Source organism: Galeopterus variegatus, unplaced genomic scaffold (assembly GCF_000696425.1).
Source record: "Galeopterus variegatus unplaced genomic scaffold, G_variegatus-3.0.2 Scaffold1525, whole genome shotgun sequence".
NCBI lineage: Eukaryota > Metazoa > Chordata > Mammalia > Dermoptera > Cynocephalidae > Galeopterus > Galeopterus variegatus.
Genome location: NW_007727636.1, coordinates 323,374 through 336,782, shown reverse-complemented (window position 1 = coordinate 336,782; position 13,409 = coordinate 323,374).

Below are 13,409 nucleotides of genomic sequence, written 5' to 3'. Positions count from 1 at the left end.
CCTGTGTGATTGGCTGCGACTGGAGAACAGTTTCCTTGGCTGCGGTTGCTGTGCAACTGCTTCTGGCAATTAACTGACTTTATTTACTTTGTCTGTTCCTCCCCTTCCATTAACTTCTTGTTTACCAAGCCATCTCTGGAGCCACAACCTTGGCCGGAGGAGGAAGGCTTATACTAGCACACTACATATATTATCATCAACTTGCATCCACTTGAACCTCTGAAATACATGTACATAAATATAAGCACTTATGTCTTTTATATATATGTATATATAAATTTATATATTTTCATTTATATGTAATATTTATGTGCTTTTTTTGTATTATGAATAATATTTACATTATGAATATCTACATGTGTATGTATACATACATATACACTCATATATCTCCTAAATCATTTAGGTCCATGTGAGTACAACATGGATTTATTAAGAGTTCATTTCCAGATCATTGTACACACCTGCGCACATGCAAACACATATGTAACCAAATATTTAGCTATCCAGCCTGTCTCTGCAATGAGAAACAAAGAAGGAGAAAGCTCAGGGCTGACAGTTTTAGGTAAGACATTAAAGTCTACATCTAAAACCTAGCAGAATGGCTGAAAAAATGGTAGCTACATAGTAAATTTAGTGAGCGAATGAATAAATGTCAACCTATTGCTGTAATTACTGACATCTTTGACCAAATGTCTTAACAGTTCCTTCGTGGGAGACGAGCAAGTGTCCTGAAGTGCAAAGCCACTGGGAAACACAGGTTGGGGGTCATGATTTTATGTAGTGGGTGAGCAGTTGGCTTAAAGTAGTCATCTCAATTATCTGTAAGTCACCATGGCCAAATCTGTTCCTGCTTAGTAAGCACTCAGATAATATTTTGGAAAGTGGGAGAGAGAAGGAAGGGCTCCTCTTCTCACATTTCAACATCATCACCACAAAAATAAATAATTTTGTTAAATAATTCTACATTAAAAAGTGTATACAAATATATGTGTGTATGCATATGTAAAACAAATATATACAACAAATATAACCAAATGAGTTGTTTTCTATTATAAAGTATAGCCACTAACTGTTACATGTTATATATTAAATATATATTAAATATTATGCTAAGCAATCTAAACAGTAATCAAATCAATTTGCTTTTGGAGAAATAATATTTCTCACGGGCAGAATTATTTGACTGATTGATTATTCTTAATTTTCTTAACCCAACTTGTACTGTCTTGATATGTCATTTTCTTTTTTTCATTTCTAAATACCGTGATCATAAAATTTTCTCTAAGAAACATCTTGAAATTTCTAAACCTTGCTCAGTGATTCTTTCCACATGCAATTTAAGAAAAGAGAATTTTCTTATGACAAAAGTGTATTCTCTAGGACCTGGAACTCATTCCTTTTCGTTGCTACTAGAAGGCATGTTGAGGATACTACTTCCACTTCACCAAGGAGCATCCAAAGTAGCTTATTATTTTAGTAAAATTCCATGGGCCCTGCCTATGTGCCAGTCATTCAACATTCTAGTCATTCTAGAGGATCTTATTATTATTTCTATTTTGCAGATGAGGAAACTGGTTCTTGGCAAGCTTGGGTAACCTGCCCCCAAACATAGAACAACATATGAACCACAGAAGCTGGACACAGGTGCATCTGGATTTAGACCAAGTTTTCATCCCATCAAATTAATTTCCATCTGCCTGGACCAGAGGACAGAATCAGCTTTGCTTTGAGCTACTAATACACTGTAAACTGAGATATGTTTTTGAAGTATTAGAGGAAATTCTTCCAACTAGGTTATCCTAAATGTTTCTCAAGGGAAAATTTTCTGCATTTTCTTGTATAACTAATCATTCTATCAGAATGAGACTTGCAAAACGTTTTCTATTAGGATAAAGAAAAAAAGGTTAAATAGAAAAGACAAGTGGCTGAGAGAACACCACTGAGAATTCTTTAAAGAAAGCAACCAGCTCAGCAGGGGCACCTATATTTAGCCAATGAGTCAGTCACTTTTCTTACTAGGAGGCCAGGGGCTGAATGCATAGGTTGTAGTTTAGGTTGAAAGGAGACAGGAGAAGATGACTTGAAGAAAGAACTCTGAGAACAATAGGATTCTTGAAAAGAACAAATGACAGAACAAGATAATGGCAAAGTAAAGTCAGAGAAAGAAGGTTGGGGGAGGAGTGGGGGAAGAGAAAAAGGACACCTGAAGACAAGAAAGGCAAGTTCCAGAAGAGAAAAAGTCGAGCATACTCTTCCAGTTCTTTCTTCACGTTTGATAACTTTGAAACTGTGCTCGCTTTTACTATAAACTATTGTGCAAAATCTATAAATCTTTTAGTCCCAGGAAAATACTACTTTTGTTACTCTTTTGCTACTCTTGGCCACACCAAGTAGAATATCTTGCTTCTACGTTTATTGATTATTAATAATTGCATCACTTTATAGTTTGTATCAGAACAATTAGACAAGTTTCTGCAAGGTTTCCGAGAAAGCCAGTGGCCTCCACTTCTGCCTAAAGGAGCTGTTTTTGGGGAGCGTGTCACCCCTGGCCCAGGAGAGACCCTGGTCAGCTCAGAGCCACACTCAGGTGTCACAGGAGAGGCTGACTGCTCTCCCAAATGAGGCACTACAAAAGCAGTTTGATGGCCCTGAAGATGGTCACTTACTGCACATTTAAATGTCAATCTTTTTTGGTTTTGTTTTGGGACACATCTTATAGTGTACATAATATGAGGATACTTCAAAAAGTCTGTGGAAAAATGGGATTAAACTTTTTGAAGACTCCTCATAAGTAGTATGGTGTGTGCTAACATACCATATATAATGTATACATAAATAAATATGCACAAACAATGTTGTCTGCAGGATATTTAATGCCACAGAATACCTATTTAATTGAAATAATTTGAATCCTTCTTCCACACTTTAGTCAACAATATTTAGCTTTTCTCTACCTGTTTCCTTCATCCTCTGATTTAATAAATACATATAGACATAAATAAATTTTCAGTAAAAGATATCACATTTGATAAACTCTATTTCCTAATTCTTTGTTTCAATTGAGGAAATGTGATGGAAAAATATTACTTCACCTGATTTACATTGTTCTTAAAAGTGTGTTTTTGGCTAAAAAGAAAAGTACCCAAGTGTATAACCCACTTTTTAAAATCTTCATAGAAAGATCACTCCCCCTTGTAGAAATCTGGATCTTCTGATTACATCACCAGAGAATTTCAGTGTAGACAGACAGATGCTGAATTTCAATTTAGTTTCTTTGTTTGTGGTCTATGGGACATTCTTCTGGAAAACATCTTGCCTTGTTTTAAGAACCGGTTAAAATATGTTTCCAAGGATTGAGGACTAGGAGGGGCTGTGGGGCTTTTTTGTGTCTCTCTCTGCTCCAAAATCAAGCTCAATATTATGCCTTCCAAAGCAAGCTGTGAAAAAAAAAAAAAGCTTTCCCTGTGCTACCTCTGCATCTTCCCTCCCTTGGTTGTTTCATTTCCAAGGTTTGCATCACACCAGCTCACCTTCTACATGGTACTCATTTTGCTCAGTAATTCTGGGAATGCAAAAGGAATCCTTCGGGGACTGAACTTCCCATTTCCACATCCTAACCATGGAGCTGCCTCTGAGCTAGCCCCATCCACCCTCCATCACCACCAGCATTTGTTTTTCTCTCAGTAGTGATACTAGAAATTAAAATGTTGTCACAATTTACTGCAAAAATAACAGAATTACAGTATTTGGAAAGAGCATCTCAGGAACTGAATTGGAGATCTCAAATTTCTCCAATGTTTTGCCTTAACCCTGTAGAATTTATTTTTAGAATTCTACCTGATTTTCTTAATTTTTTATGCTTATTTATTTATTAATATTATCATCTTTTTTACATTCTAAGATGTTGTTGTGGAGCTGTTGAGGGGAGGGGCAGAAGGAAAGGAAGAAGGAAATAGGGTGGGAGAAGGAGGCAGGAGGGGGGCATGGTTGAGGCCCATGGGAACCGCCTCATTCCTGCAGGGGAGATCAGGGGGCTTCCAGCGGTAGCTTGGTGGTAGTTGCTTAGATGGTTGTAGATGTCAGGGGAGTGTGGCTGAAGCCCTTGGCCCCCCACAGCCCCAGCTCAGGAACCCAGGGGCTTCCTGTGGCAGCTTGGTGGTCATCACTGGGCTGGTTGTGGGTGTTGGGAGCTGTGAACAAGGCCCTCGGCCCCCCACTGTCCCATTCTTGGGAGCCTAGGGTGCTTCCTACAGTGGTCTGGTTGTTGTTGTTGGGCTAGTTGTGGATGTCAGGGGACATGGCTGAGGCTCCCAGCCCTTCCTGCTCCCTGGCTTGAGAGTTCAGGGGGCTTCTGGTCCTTCTAGGTTTTATAGGTGTTCTTAGGTGATGTGAGACCTTCACTAGTTGATATCAAACTTTGTCTCTGATCTGTGGGTATTTTGTTTTTTCTTTCAGTTCTGTGTTGGATTGTTTGCTGTTCCCACCACTTAAACTCTGCACTGGAACTAATTTGTTGTCTTTGCTTACTTCTAAAATGCAGGAACTTCCTGTGGGGACCAGCACTTGAGCCCTGTGGTTGAGCTAAATTGGTGCTGATTCCCTGGTGAAGTCTTTTTGTGCAGCTCATGTTTTAATTGTTGACCTTGTAAGTTCTTCCTGGTTTTATGAGGTCCAATACACCTGGGTTTTGTGGAAACTCTAATCTGGGCCTGTGTCTTTCATCAAACTGCACCCCTGCAGTTCTATATTCCTGACCAGTCTCCTCTGAGTGGCCCTGCACTGACTGGAGGGCAGGTCAGCTGTCCATGCTGTGCCCCAGTGTTCTCCCAGTGGCCCGTCTCCCCCACCACCTGCACTCCAAACACTTCCCATGGGACAGGCTGTGCACCTTCCCCTGCAATGGCTCACTGGCCTCTGAGTGGCTCCTTTTTTCAGTTGTCTGTGGATCCTCACTCCTATGTGGGTCCATAGGAACCCAGTTAGTGATATTGCTGGCCTGGGGGCCACCAAGGCCCTTTTCTCCCCTGCTGCATCCAAGCAACTCCATCTGAAGTGCACAGCTGTGGCTTTTGCCAGCTTCTGCTCCATGTACTCAGCAGCTCCAGCCTTGAAGTGGTTGGGGTTTGAAATGGCAGGAGTGACCCTTTCTTTCTCTTATCACAGTTTCTCCCACCTTCATGAACTCTGTAGGTCTCTCCTCCTCTTCCCCTGAGCTCCAGCAGCCCCAACTTAACTGTCATTGCTTTTTAGTACTTGTAAATTGGTTGATTTGTGAGAGAGGGCGATGCTGGGGATTGTCTATTCTGCTTTCTTGACCAGAAGCCTCAATTTTTTTCATTAGGTGATAAAGACCTCAGCTGTCTGTTGCCTCCTGGACATCTCTTGGTTGTCTACAATAAACCCTAAATGTAATACACATAAAATGGAACATAAGTATTCCCTCTGAAACAGAGCAATTAAAAAAATAATTTCCCCAAGATTCTAGGTTCCGGGGAACAGCATAACCATCTCAAAACCCAGGAATCTTCCATGACATCTCTCTCCCTCTCATCTGCCTCAGCCAACTCATCATCACCAATCCGGTTGACACAAGTCCCTAAATAATGCTGCGACCTTGCCATTCCTCCCTGTTCCACTTTTTTGCTGGGACTTTAGAACATCTCCTGATTGCCCCATACTCTCTGTTCTTTCCTCTAACCCATTCTCCATACTGCAGCCACCTAGGTGCTCTCAGTAAGCATAAAATCCACCCTTTTATACCCAGGCTTACACCCTTCAGAGGCCTCTCCCTATTGTTAGAATAAAGACAATAACCCTGAAGTAGCTACAAGGTCATGCCTGTTTGGCCCCCACTAAATCCCCCCATCATGTACCATCTAGATCCCCTTCCCTGCAGCCCATCCCGTCCTTGTCCACAGAACACTCTTCCATGCCCTCTTTACTGAGTTACTCCCATCTCAAGAGTCACCAACAAATAGAAATGCACTAAATGGGGTTCTTCATCAATATAACCTTGCTTCTTGGATTATTAGGTGAAAATACAACAAAATTCACAGAAGCATCTCAGGGAGCCAGGCCTACATTTTCTGCTCCCCACTGAAAGAAAGGAAGGGTGAGCATGGCTACCTGCAGGGGAGCACTGGCCCCAGTATTAACTGGGAAGGGGGAGGACTGAGGTGAGGTGGGGACAGCTGGGGAGGGGGCAGATCTAGTGAAGTCTTGCTTCCAAGCTCATCGATGACATTTGTAAATTTATCATGAAAAAAATGCATAAACACTGGGATGCCGGTAAGAAATCACACTTTTATTTGTTAATTAAAAAGAATTAATTAAGACACACACACACTTTCTGACATTCCAGGATGACGTACATGAGTGGGAGTGTAAGCCCTGAGTGGCAGAGTGATTCCTTTCCTGCCCCTTATGCAGTCTCTGTTACAATCCTCAGACATGCATGAAATATTTTTTTTTCTGCCCTTAAAATCATAGAAATACCATCTACCTTCATCTTACATGATTTTGACACAGAGGTAATGCCACCAGTTTACAAGTCCACCAGTGCTCTCAGAATAACAGCCTTTTTTATGTGCCCACTCCACTAAGTATGGGGAAATCATTTTCAGAAATTCCTGTATTCCAAATCTTTCAAAAATCAAGTAAAGATGTTTGTTTTTTCCAAAGGTTGCTTAATGATCATTCTTTTTGACATTACATGACGGAAAGTCAACAATGTGACATTTGCCATAAGAAAAACAGAAAGATGGGACTGAGACACACAATAACAAGAGCTGCCACCGCAGCAGCCAGTAAGTCTGGGATGGGTTTTCGGTGCAATTTGTTTCTCTTAGTCTGGCAAAGGTTTTGGCTTCAGTTTCATGTTCTTTGATTATTTTACGCCTGTCTACTAGTGGAAACTGCAAGTACTCTTTCTGTCTTTCCACGCCGGAAAAGTGAAGAGAAGAAACGAGCCAAAACTGCTTTGAACATGGGTTTAAAGGACATTGATCCCTCCACTGTACTCGAAAGACCCAAAGGGCGATTTATCTATGCAGCCCTTTCCTAGATAGTTCGGTTATTCAGTCTATCCCATATGTGCAGGGCAAAACTTCTGATAAGCAGTGTGAGGGCTGTGGGGCTAACCCCAGAAAGACACGTCGTATGTTCTCCTGCAGTGAGTTAGCTCAGGCTAAGCTGTCAGCAGTCTTTCCTGCTGATGGAGTGGGCATTTCTTAGGGATACTGAGGCTTCTCTATTCACAGTGAACCCCTCACCAAGCAGCACCACCCAGCACCTCAGCCTCCGGTACCTCAGGTGTACAAAAACCTCGCTGCACTATATAGTGGTTTTTGAATAATGGCCACATAAGTAAGTGAAACTAGCTACAGCCTAATGGGTTTTCCTTCTGTTGCCTACATTTTAAGCCAAATTGAAATGAAACTATATTGCATGTCCTTTATGTTTGGTGACAATTGAACCCCTCACCAAGCAGCACCACCCAGCACCTCAGCCTCCGGTACCTCAGGTGTACAAAACCTTGCTGCACTATATAGTGGTTTTTGAATAATGGCCACATAAGTAAGTGAAACTACCTACAGCCTAATGGGTTTTCCTTCTGTTGCCTACATTTTAAGCCAAATTGAAATGAAACTATATTGCATGTCCTTTATGTTTGGTGACAACATCTACAGGGCAAGGATGTCAGGATGAATTGGACAGAGTCCTTCAAAGAAAAGTGCCACTCTCAGGCTGATTTTTTTTTTTAATGTAGGGAATATAGCTACATTTATTTCAAGGAATTTTCTTGTTTAATGGCATATCTCCTGGTGATTCCTAATGCACAACTAAAATATATAATTTCTATTTAAATTATTTTATGACTTAGTCATAGCATAGTAACACCCAGGGGGGAAAAGGTGTTTCACTGAATTTCATTAATAAAATGATTCTATATAAAATTAACTTAGAGGGTGCATTCATTTTCTCTTGATGCATAACAAATTTCTTCCTAGTCCCAGTCCCCGGGTTCACGCAGGGCGTGTGTAGCAGGGGGTGCAGATCTTGGGGGCCACTTCAGAATCTCGCCTCCACACAAAGGTTCAATTTTATTAAGGAACCCCCAGCTCCACAGATTTACCTATTGGCTCCCCCACCCACCCTGGGCGTGTGACTGGAGCTCCGTGCAGGGAGCGGCGCTCAGTCTGGCCTCACCGTGCTTCGCCCTCTGCCTGGCGGCCACACTGCAAGACCCAGAGGCTACTGCTCTGAGCTGCTCCTCCGTCACCTCTTTTCTAGTTCTATTTTAGTTGCTTGGATGTTACTCATTTTTGTGGATCTTTTGACACCTTTAATTGCTCTTCTCTTCCCACGCCTGTTAAGTTTTCTCACCCTTTGATATTGGCATTAGGAACATTCTAAATAATTTGCCAAATAATGTTTACCACTGCTGTTTCCTGTAAATTACACTGCTTTGCCTTTAACCCTGTATTAGTTTTGCTGTAAAGTGTTAAGTAGCATGGAGTGGGGTTATTTTACACACAAGATCAGAGGGCTCCTTAGATCCAAAGTCCTCTTTCTTCTTGTATCTATTAACCCAAAGTGCAGGCAAAGTTAATATTGCAAATTTGCTTTGAAACTCAAAACTGATTTGTAAAAATGATTTCATCTTTTGGCACCCAGTCAGGTTGTGCCAATCCAGCTAGACCTTAAGCACCAACTCTAAGGAGTTAGAAGATTTTTCAACACTTAAATTCTTTCAACCTCTCCATTAAACTAAGGCATAGAACTATTATCATCAATACCAGAACAATTCTTCAATCCCCGGCACATTTCACTGGCATACTTTTGAGGGGTACCAAACCTTGGATTTGTTTCTGACTCATCTGGTTGTCACTCACCGGGGGTTGGGTTCCCACCCCGGAACAACACAGAGTAGATGTGGCCGTGAGACCACACCAACAGAGTGCAAGAGAGCCACAATCTTATGTCCCAAAAAGCCCACTTTCTTCTTTTCTGCCCTAGAACAGAGGCAATGGATTACTCACACAAATTCTCAAACCACACTCGCTGCTCTGGCACCCAGCCCTCTCCCTTGACATCTGTCCCCTCCCCACCTGCCTGACACAACTTCTACAAAACGTGGCCCACTTTGCTTGAGACACGCTCCCATGCTCTCTGCACCAGGAAGAAGGGTGCTATTTGTTGTCCATTTTCTTCCAAAGTACAACTTAAAATGTGTCTCCCTGTTATCACTGAACTCATCCTCATTTGTTGTGAGTAATAAAAATCTGTGAAGTGCCCTGGAATGAACCTTGAAAGCAGTGAGAAAGGCAAGTTCTGAGAAACGCCTCGGGAAGGAACTAGAGAGTTTCTATGCCTCTTTGCTGAGTGTAAGATAGGCACAACTGAAAATATAAGGTTCCCTGGAGATCTGGGACTAAAAGCATAAACACACAGGCATGGATTTGACTGGCAGTGATTTAGGGAACTTGCAGTTCCCTAAATCACGCTGACTATGAGGAAAGTCAACTCTCCTCTCACAAACCCCCAATCTAACTTCAGTCTACAGGACATGTGACAGAGTGCAGCTCACCTGGACAACTTAGATTTAACACACAAAATGGATTGCAACCCGTCCTCTCCCCCAAAAAGTGGTCAATGCCCTTCCATCTGGCTTCTATTAGGATGATATGGTTGACTATGGTTGAAAAGGATGCGAATAATAAGGTTCAATTTTTTAAGGAATCAAAGGAAAGCATCTAAAACTGCCTTAAAATGTGCTACGACTTTGAGACCTTTTCTTCTCACCTATTTGTGGTGGGCAGAATAATGGCCTCTTTAGTATGTCCATGTCCTAATCCCTGGAACCTGTGAATCTGTTACCTTGCAGGGCAAAGGGGAATTAAGTTTGTTAATTAGCTGATCTTCAGGTGGGGAGATTATCCTGGATCATCCAAGAAGGTCCAATGTAATTAAAAGGGCTGTTATAAAATCAGAGCAATGCCATGTTAAAGGACTCCACCCAGCTTTGCTGGCTTTTAAGTCAGAGGAAGGGGCCACAAGCCAAGGAATGTGGGCAGTGTCATTCCTGCAAAGGCAAGAAAATGGAGCCCACCAAGAACTTCAGAACAGAGTACTGCTCTGCCAACACCTTGATTTCAGCCTGGTGAGACTTGTGTCAGCTTTCTGACCTCAGAACTGTAAGAAGTAAATTTGTGTTGTTTTAAGGCACTAAGTGTGTTTTAAGCCACTTATTATAGCAGCAATAGAAAATTAATACAACATATTGACATATTGACTGACCAAATTTGTGAGAAATAACAATATCTGAATTGATACATCTTAACTGGAACTGAGAGTCTGTCTGTTCATTATGAATCAAATGGCTTATAATATTAACTAACAGATTAACACAGTCAAACCACCAATCGCATTAATAAACTCTGCATGGTATTCCATGAGAAGGGCTATCTTCACACTTTCCTAACTGGAATTCCCCAGGAACCCTGAAGAATAGTGAAGCCATTCATTAAATGTGCCAATGGCTTTGCAGTGGTGGATTCTAGACAAGAATCTAGGATTTCTGTTTCACGTTCTGTCTTCCAGAATGCTTCACAGCAGAGGAATAATGTGTTTTCTACCTAACGTAAGTTCCAAGAACAAAACACAGTCTAGTTTCAAATAACCCGATCAACTTATACAGTGAATATTAGACTTTACATAATATTCAGTCATTTGTCCAGATTTTAAAATTATTCCCCAAAAGCCCGTGGTGAGAATTTTGTTATAAATAAGACAGAGCTGGTGTGTGCTCTCTGAGATTCACTTGGATGGATGATTGAGATTTCCCTGGCTCGTCCCCTCATTGCTGCAGTTCTGCACCCAAGACTCAGGGCTTATGGCCCACCCCTGGCCCCAGCACAGCCCCAGAGCTGTGCGGTTGGACACGGAGCAGCTCCTGCCCAGCCCAGTGGAGGGATCAGCTGGTGAGACAGAACACCCTAATGGGCTGCCAAAGAGAACCCACCCCCTTTTATTCAAAGAAACAGCTTTCCAAAGAGCATGCCCCTTAAAAATTGGGGAGATATTAGTCAAAGGACACAAAATTTCAGTTAGGAGGAATAAGTTCAAGAGATTAATTGTACATCATGGTGACTAGAGTTAATAACAATATATTGGATACTTAAAAACTGCCAAGAAAGAAGATTTAAAATGTTCTCACCACACGAAAAATATGTGAGGTGATGCATACGTTAAATAGTTTGATTTAGCCATTCCACAGTGTATACATGTATCAAAACATCATGTTGGACCCCGTAAGTATATACAATTTTTACTTGTCAAAGAAAATGTATTCAGAGCAAAAACAAAAACAAAACAAACAAAAAACCCAAACAAATAAAAGACAGAAAGAAATGGTATTCACGGAAGGAATCCAGAATAAAAATGACGCCAAAAGGAAGAAAGAAAAAAAAAAAAAAAAGACTCTGGGATCTTAGATAGGGTTTTATATAACTTTCACCCCCAAAATAGTACAAAACAGTCTAGGAGACCCACAGCTGTTGTTAAAAAGTGACTCAGGTCTTTTGTTTATTCATTCAACAAATATTGTGGCGTGTTAAGGATGCTCCAGACCACTACCAGATGAGAACGAGTTTTATTATATTACGTTGTAGAATCTCTCACGAGAAGTGACATTTCTAGAAACCACCTTACATGAGGTAGGCGTTCCGTGCACGCAGACATCGCGGCCGGGCCGGGCAGACTCCGGTGCGGAGGTGCTGGAGATCCTGGAGAGCCTGGAGATCCCGTCTGCAGCAGGCGCTGCCCGGGGCCTGCACTTGCAGTAGCCGGGAGCCAGAACCCGGGACTGGGGGACTGCTCTCCTGCGAGAACGGCGTCAAGTCCCCGAGTCAGGACAGCTTTCCCTGTCATTACTGCACAGGGCGAGAATCTTTTCGGAAGCTGACCTCTGGATGTGTCACATAAAAGTGACTGGTAAAATTTAAGGACAGGGCGTATGTTCACTTTTGTGTGGGGAAAAGACGCACGGATGGAACAGCAATCGGCAAATACATTGCCCATGTTCATCACCATAGAACGACTCGCAATGTCAACGTCCCCGACGCTCTTGACGTGGCGTGGCAGGCAGGTGCCGTGCTTGTCAGCAGGAGAGGGANGCCTCGGCTCCCGGGGGCGCCCTCCGGGCTCGCGTCGCTCTCTCCCCTCCCTGCTTTATACGAGGTGATCAAGTCTTTTATGCGCAGAGCTGGGAACGGTGTCCTTGAACGTACCAGCCACAGACACTGCTCTCATTAAAGCTTGATTAAAAAATCTCCCCTAAGAACAAACGGTGGGGACCGCGCTGGCTTTATAAAAGTTCCATTAGACCTCGGAGCAAGGTCTCCACGGCCGAAACCAGGTCCCTGCCCACAGTGGAGCCACCGCTGACCGTAAAGGACAGAGCAGCTCCGACCTTTCACAGGAGAGTCATTTGTAAGTGAATTAAAAGCATCGCCAAAGGATTAAAACGGTCGCTGTGAATCAACCCTTTCTGATACACTGATACTGCTCAGCCAGCCACGTTAAGAGGAGTAACGGGATTACCTTCCTTCATTACAGATTTGCAAAACGTTTCTTTCTAAATCCGCACCCGACAGCTCTAAAATACTTTAAGATGTATTTTAAGTAGCCAGTTATCTTTTCACGTGAAAGTGTTAATGTTTTCGGCTATGTTAAAAGAACTATTATATTCTATCGGGAAAGTATGCAGCTAACATAAACACACAGTATGGATATGCTAATAAAGTATTTTCAGGCAGCAAAAAAATTACCATTTTATGCAGATGATAATGTAATGTTTAACCAGTAAAATAATTCCCTCATTTATTATAATAGCTGTAATTATAATACCTGTATCGTCATTAATAGCGGTATAATAGCTGTACAGCTATTAATACTAAGGTACAAAATCAATTTAAATTTAGTCAGAACTTTTGTTATTACCAAAAAGTTATTAAGACTCCTTTATGTATAATTTTAATGTGCCCTCAAAGCATGCTAAATAGTTGAGCCAATTAACAAAAAGCACGATATCATAAAAGAACCCTTATTTTTTCATCCCAGACTAATGTAGATACTAATACTTTGTTGCTTTGTGTAGCAAAGTATTAGAGTCGTAACTCTTTAAGATGTAGAGAAACGTTAAAATAACTTAATTTAAATAAGATTTTTGGGGACTGACTTACATCCATGGCAAAATATATTAGATCTGATTAAAACCCATATAATAACTGCCACTTCTAGTGAAAGAGGACTTAAATCAATAACCTATCAGAATAGATACATCACTTGAAAGTATTAATATTTTGTAGTTAATATATATATTTAACTTTGAGAGTAAAAAGTAC